Source organism: Haliotis cracherodii, unplaced genomic scaffold (assembly GCF_022045235.1).
Source record: "Haliotis cracherodii isolate W230 unplaced genomic scaffold, xgHalCrac1.p SCAF_15, whole genome shotgun sequence".
In the NCBI taxonomy this organism is placed as follows: Eukaryota; Metazoa; Mollusca; class Gastropoda; order Lepetellida; family Haliotidae; genus Haliotis; species Haliotis cracherodii.
This window is the reverse complement of record NW_027266270.1, coordinates 33,990,562-33,998,623: the sequence shown is the minus strand read 5'-3', so window position 1 is coordinate 33,998,623 and position 8,062 is coordinate 33,990,562. Positions and strand designations below refer to the sequence as shown.

At 42.5% G+C, this 8,062-nt stretch overlaps 1 protein-coding gene and 1 pseudogene across 1 annotated transcript in view; both read right to left on the bottom strand.

Moving 5' to 3' along the window:
* LOC139461651 (tumor necrosis factor-like) overlaps nt 1-1,034 on the bottom strand; it is a 6,375-nt gene extending 5,341 nt beyond the window's left edge. The window contains exon 1 of the mRNA XM_071243114.1: nt 804-1,034. The gene's annotated coding sequence lies outside the window, so the exon portion shown is untranslated. The remainder of the gene's footprint in view (nt 1-803) is intronic.
* Nucleotides 1,035-1,669: 635 nt separating this feature from the next.
* LOC139461650 (uncharacterized) lies at nt 1,670-5,519 on the bottom strand (annotated as a pseudogene).
* Nucleotides 5,520-8,062: the final 2,543 nt, after the last annotated feature.

The following is an 8,062-nucleotide window of genomic DNA, read 5'->3' as shown; positions in this document are numbered from 1 at the left end:
CGTGTGACAACGATATCAGTGGAATTGTGTCTACGTTATTGTCCGAGTAACTCTCCATTCCTTAAAAATAATTGAGCCGAGGCCCGACAGGGGCGTCTACTGATTCGGACGCCTGGGGTCTCCCGTGCAGTATGTACTTTCTGAGCGAGTGGTGAGTGGTGAGACATTGGGATTCTTTTGCAGGACACTGTCTCTCAAGTTTCACAAATGAAGGATTAAAAGTAATATATACGTAACCTACGTGTAGGGAAATTGTAAAGTGAATATTTAGAGAATGTATTGGACTTGAATATAAATAGAAAAGCTGTCACTGTTTAGCGTGGTGTGTAATCTCTATAATTCACTTCTAGGTTAGATAACGTATGTAGCACCACAATAAAACTGAATATGTGGTTTATAATACACCTTCCCTGTATTGCATGTGTAAGGTTACAGCAAGGTATTTCCTGCGCTGACTATGCAGATGCTCAGATAAGCATAATGAATTATTCAAACCTGGATTGAGTCCTGTCTACGGTAAATATGAAGGCAGTACATTAATGATATGATTTTTTAAATATTAAAATGCCGAACGTATATTGAAAAGGTTTCATACATGGCTGTGATATTTTTGTGAATTTATAATTTCTATTGAAATCATAATATGGTAAAAAAAAAAGAATTGTTTATCATTTATTTCTGATATCTTATTATTTGATTAAGGTTTATATTTTATCAGTTTGGAAAAATAACTTCTGTTGAGGTTCTAAAACAAAATATAAATGAACGTTATTCGGGATTGCATAAACATGCAGATCACTCACAATGACAGGTTCAACCCTTAGTCACAGTCATGTAGTACTTTCTCAGAAAAGCGTGTACCTCTTTAAACAATCTGTGAACAGAAGAGCATTTGATATTATCTTTGTCCATATATGCAGCATAATATAAACAGTGTGAACAGGTAGTTGAAGGTAGGGAGCAAATTGTTAAACAAAATAGTTTGATGGTCAAGAGAGGCCCACAAGTGGGTCACATTCTGATTGTAAACTTGTAAAACAACTAGATCTGATTAAGTAGATGAGAGTGTCAACAAATAACACCCGAACATATCAATCTGGTTAGGCGAAGACAGCGTAAGTGTACTTAAATAAGTGTACTACAATACAATGTGTACAAATAACATACTTCAACATAAAATACACCCGTGTCAGACAGATGTAGTTTGAGAAATACAATAAATGACAAATATTGCAGTAAAACAGATTTATAACAGACAAATACATATCTTATATTAATGTCATACATATGTATAAAATACTATGATATCCAGTGTCTTTTGTCTCTAGTCTATAAATACCCTAGACTTCAGAATCACAGCTTTGTTTTAAGTCTTATTTTGTCTCACTGATCAGAATGACACTCTTGAAATTTGTCGTACACCCAAATTACTCTCATGCGCAAAAACGTATTTGTACTGATAGAACAAAAGAAATGATAACGTCACTTGCAATACGACCAATTGAGCAAATGAGGGTATTTATGGATAATCTACGATGAATGAAACATGCGCACTAAACTATGGCTTATGATATCAAGCTAACTAAATGTAGGTGCATGTATTTTAAATCCATGTTTGTCAAATTGAGATGCTGTCATCGTGACCTGCACTGTCAATATTTTCCTTTCCTCTTTACGCGACAGCTACGTTTTTCCATCTCAGGCAAGCGCTAGCGCCTCAAGCTGCAGCACTCATGGGCTTGTCATTGCTCTTATTTACCAAAGAATGTATACCACATTCCAGCTGCCACACTATTGATCGGGAAAGCTGGCTTTACACTCAATAGTGCAGTGCTGCATATCTAATGGTGGTTGCACTCAAACTTCTCTGTATACAATATGTATATCAACATAGTGCCAATCGCGATCATGCTTCAGCGTCTGCAAGTGGGACACCTTCACAATCACCTGGTCTCCAGCATCTAACTGAGCCAGTCCACCAGCATCACTCGGGTACTCCAAGTGAGCTCCGTCGTTAATACCCTCTTTACACTCAGTCACGGCATTCTCAAACAACACGACCTGTGTCTGTCTGGAGGCGCTATAGCGGACAACCTGGTGCTGGAATGTTTGGAGTGGCTTGTCATCCTTCCTGTTGTCCTCGACGTAGAACTTGACGTGACTTGTGATGTGGTACACTCCTGCTGCTGGTACTGTGATGGAGCCGTTCTCGTAACTCATCCCGTTGTACAGGAGTTTTCTGTATGACCCATCAGGGTTGGCCCAATTCCTTAATGTTTTTAACTGAGTCCAATGACCTGAATTAATCAAAATCGCTTTCGTAAGACAAAATGGGTTTTTGTAGAATACTAGCTTTTGCTCCCCCGTGAGATGCGTTGTTTATGAGATTATACATACGTATAATCGTGTGTCATCGAAACATAACAAACAGTGCATTACAAAATGTCAGTGGTTATATCAATTGTATAGCAGAAGATAGCATACCCGTAGTCACTATATCAATGTGCCACTGGTTTCAGCAGGTTGAGAAACTGCAGATCTGGATGGTCGTCCCCATTATCCCCATCATCTGAAGGTTGATGGAAGATGTACGTTATTAAAGGATTGTAGTTGGCGAATGGTACCAAATGATGACCTATTAACGACATACTCATATTTATTTCCTCATACATTTTACGCTCAAATTTATGCAACGCTCAAATATAGAACGTGTGAGCAGTAAAGGATGGTACATCACTACATCGGGTTTTATAACAGTGAAACTATAAGCTTTAATCACACTTAAGGAAGACATCAGTTTCGACAGATTCTGACAGTAAGTGTTCCTGCTTAATACAGTTACATACCACGCCTTGTCCGTTTCACTATTGCTTTGAAAAATTGGAAATTCATAGATGCCATGATAAATGTTTCAGAAAGAAGGACCGTGCGTGGTTGGCATTGGGCCCTTTCTAAAATATTTATGATAAATTTAATTTGTGATACTCTATTAAAGTTAAATTCTTGGAGGAATATATATCGAATTTGTCAAAGGGCGTGAACAAGACATCAGATGTTGATATTTCCAGGCAATATTGTTAAGTTTGTATTCACCATGCTCCGTGTGTGTAGTCGAAACACCATTCATCAACATGCTTTCGTAGACCTAGACAACAACAGACATAAGCAAACTATCTGTCACTGACGAACATATTTTGTGTAAAAGGACATTAAAGTTAACAATGTTATCTTGGGTGTGCGGTTGTGATCGTGATGTTGTGAAAGTAGGCAGTGAAGTGAATGAAGACTGTCAAACCAATCACATCCGTCGTGGATGGATATGGATAAATGTCCTTATTTAATTAGTAGTAGTAGTAGTAGTTGTAGTAGTAGTAGTAGTAGTAGTAGTAGTAGTAGTAGTAGAAGTAGAAGTAGTAATAGTAGTAGTAGTAGTAGTAGTAGTAGTAGTAGTAGTAGTAGTAGTAGTAGTAGTAGTAGTAGTTACCTCATCCAATAATGACTTCCATTCTGATCCTGTGAGATTCTGGCTCTCAAGGTTCGATGACAAAGTTCGGTGTGTGACGAGTGCTGCAACCACTACGCCAGTGAGTATGTTCAGGATGAACAAACATGAAAGAAGACAGGTCCATTTTGTGGCAGTTTTGTTCCTCTCACTGGTGCACTGACAATCACAATCCACTAAAATAAAAGCAACATCACCCTTATAATAATTATAAGAACTCTTCTAAAAGTAACCCAAAATGTTTGTATGAAGCATGACTATGAAGAATTAAATACATTACACCGAAATATTTGGAAAGTACGTTCAACACGTGTCAAGTTTACAATACAATAATACCGGGGTTCGGGTCCATGATTGAATCAGTAAAATGGGGATCTGGCCAAAAAGGTCCATTTGCCAGGCCACTGTGATGTAGCTGGAATGATGCTTGCGTTAGAAAACAACAAATAAGTGAACAGATATAGCACATTGTATCAATATTATACTCTCACTTGGTTAAACACTGCATATGGGGCACGGCGAAGACGACGCAGTTCGCAACGCTGAGTTGCCTTCTTTAGTCGGGCCAGAATCCAATGATCGTTGACTCGCCTCCCAGAATCTTTACTTGTCAGCACAATACCCGTGATCATGTGTTTCACCAGAGCAGTAAATGTCAAGAACCTACAACACGCAAGGGGTTTCTCTCAAATAAGGATGAATTGCCTTGTAATATACTCACTCACCTACAAGTAGCACTTGAAACACTTTGAACAATAGGAAAGAAAATCCATAATTCTTACTTCTCAGGTTTCCTGTACTTTTCTTTGACAGGTTCGCAAGCATGAGTGGAGAAATATGTGAAGGATACAATATACTTATATATAAATCTGACATGTCTCTATTTCTATTATTATTGTTATTAATATGGTATTATCAAATCGCTCTGTATGTGATGCTGACAACATGGATAAGCCACGTAAATATCAACCACATGCGAGCTTGGCTAAATATTAGCGAAGAACACTATAATGTACAGAACCAAACAAATGCACACACACGCACGCACGCACGCACGCACGCACGCACGCACGCACGCACGCACGCACGCACGCACGCACGCACGCACGCACGCACGCACGCACGCACGCACGCACGCACGCACGCACGCACGCACGCACGCACGCACGCACGCACGCACGCACGCACGCACGCACGCACGCACGCACGCACGCACGCACGCACGCACGCACGCACGCACGCACGCACGCACGCACGCACGCACGCACGCACGCACGCACGCACGCACGCACGCACGCACGCACGCACGCACGCACGCACGCACGCACGCACGCACGCACGCACGCACGCACGCACGCACGCACGCACGCACGCACGCACGCACGCACGCACGCACGCACGCACGCACGCACGCACGCACGCACGCACGCACGCACGCACGCACGCACGCACGCACGCACGCACGCACGCACGCACGCACGCACGCACGCACGCACGCACGCACGCACGCACGCACGCACGCACGCACGCACGCACGCACGCACGCACGCACGCACGCACGCACGCACGCACGTCCCTCATCTGTTAGCACGGTTAACAATCACCCATGAAACATGGCCTGACCACCCGGCCATGTGACATGGGTGACAAATAGCACGGGAACAGATAGTTCTAATCAATATAGGTGATTTCATCAAACGTCATTTGTGACAATTTTGGAATAACCACATGTCTATAATAAAACGTTTTGAAGGCTTTACTGGGCCTAGACGTTGTAACCCCGATCAAACAGCGTTTGACTCTTTACAATCTTCACAGAAGGAGCATACTTCATTGTACCTCTAAATTGACAACAAAGGCTATAGCTGGAATAGTGCTCATATACAGAGAACGTGGAATGTTGGCTATAGTTGACTGAAACATACTCACAGCTACATGTGTCATCTTTGAAGTTCGCCCGTGTACAATTCAAACTCGACAAATGAAATAGACAAGAAGAGTCTCTCGACACAAAATGCAAACACATGGGTGTTTTTCTGTCGTGTAGTATGAATACAACCTTCCTGATTACCCAATGAGGAAATGAATTCACGATGAGGAAATACCCGACATGCTCTTTGAATGAGTTATCTTAATTTATAGCGAAAATGGATATAATTATCATTAAACCGCCCGCATATTCTCAGAAATAAGCGGGCTACTGTAACTTGACAATGCCCTCATATTACTTGACGACGGGCCAAGAAACAGCAATATCACGGCGGGGGACACCAGGATTGGGCCTCACACATTGTACCCATGTCGGGAATAGAACCTGGGTCTTAAGCGTGACGAGCGAACGCTTTAACCACTAGGCTACCCGCCACCCACAACGGTCTTCAAGTTCCTTATACTGGCGGTATTACACATTTGGGATACCGCAAAAACAAATTCAATTTGTGTTATTTAGCTCGGACAATATGGCGACAGTAAGTATAACAACGGAGACAAGTAACTGGGCTGCATATAAAGTGGTGTAAATGTTATGATATTGAAAATAACAACATAATATTTTCATCATTCGCCTGAGGTGGCATTGAAGACACCAGATGACTGAAAACAGCCTGTGTTATGTTGTTCCAAATATCAGCTAAAGATCGGTCCAACTGAGCTAGCGTTACAAACCGGTTCTGATCCTGTCGTAGGCGTCGGGCTGACTCATCCCAGACATGTTCTGTTGGGAGAGGTCTTGGGAAACAGCTGGCCGTGGCAGTACAGCAAGGTTATACTGCCTCAAAATGTCTGTTACAACACATGCAGCATGAGGGCGGGCATCATGCAGCTGCCACGTGACGTTACGCTGCACTATAACCAACCATACTGTGGAGTAATTGAAGCTGAAACTTACAGACTAGAATGGCCATCAATGCATCAAGGCCATCAATGGAGCATCAATGCAATTACGTTTACGTTTCCGAAACATGTACAAGCTACAAATAGTATGGCGTTAGAGGGTCGAATCCCAGCAACAGTGGCTGAGCGTTCATTTCTGCAATATGTAGAGCACCCCAGTAAAGATTTGGGTTACAATTGGTCTTCAGCAACCCATGCTTGTCTTAAAAGGCGACTAACGGTATAGGCTATCTGACTTGGTTCATGCATGCCTTCGTCTTCAAGTTACGTAGATCAATGCTTATTATGTCAATCATTGGGTTGTATTGTCTATACACCGATCGCTGTCTTATAGCTAAATGCAGTGTTAAACAAAACCAACATAGCATAGAATTCAAAACACTTCCTGATTCCACAGATAGATTTATCAGAAAGATTTTGATTCATTATGGTATGAACCGGGAGCTCTAGAAACCTGACACACGCCGACAGATAACCATTTCCATACTGATAAATCTGGTTTTAGCACTGGATTTCATCAGCACATCTGCACGCGAAGCCACCCTCCTCAGGAGTGTGTATACATCATCGTTCTTGAGACATTTGAGGATACGTGAACTGATATAAAACAAAGTCACCACTACAGGTGACATGCACAGCGGGGATATTTCACTGGATTATGCGTTTTTGAAAGCTTACTATTCTTGTACAGAACATTCTTGTGTGGATTAAAAGCTCATCAAAACACACATATTTGCCCGATACTATCACTGGTGGCAAGAGCCCGGTTCAAGGCAATTTTAGCCAAAGCTCTCAATTTCATTGGCTTGTATTCTCTAAGCTACACATCCCATTTTCTCAGACTATGAGCGGTTGCCACAGCATCGGCAATGGGGCTACTGCTTCGTGAACTTTAAACCTCGGCTAGATGGAAATCAGAAGCATGGACGTGATATATTCGAGAACAAACTTTCATCCATTTTTCTAGCCAAAGCTGAAGCTGATCTGGCCCCTTGGCTCGTTGACTCGTTGTATGTCTATTGGGCGTGGAAGAACCTGTGACGACTTGCCTTCAATACCCAATTCATCATGGAGCGGATTGGAGCCAGGATTGTCATGATGGGAAAGAAATGGATATCAGCTGGTACACATCAACATACAACGGATCTGGTCTAACCCAACCCTCCTCCACAGATCCTTGTGATAGTTAACGAGCTCTACAAGGCCATCATTTAAGAATATGATAATTTAAGAGACTTGCTCACCAGTTCCACTATAAGGTTATGGAAGGGAGTAATTAACGGAAGCGCCATTGAAAGCAATTTTTAATGGATAGGGGTTAACAGATATGTGAGATGAGATGAAATGGAGTTTAAGGTCGTGTCCAAGATTATTGCAGTTATATAGCGACGTGCATGCATGTGGTTGCTTGTACTAGTCCGGACTGAAGCCGATTTATAGTGCTAGCACACTGAGATACCATGCCGCAGTTAAACGTGAATATCCCATTCAGACACAGTATACTGACCCCGAGCCGACCGGCTTGTTAAAGCCCCTTAATGCCGAGCGCCAGACAGGGTGACAACAAGTACCATCTTTTAACGTCTTTTGGTATGACGCGACCGGGAATCGAACCCAGGACCTTCTGCTCTCCTCCGGGCGGACGCTCTACCACTAGACCACGGAGCC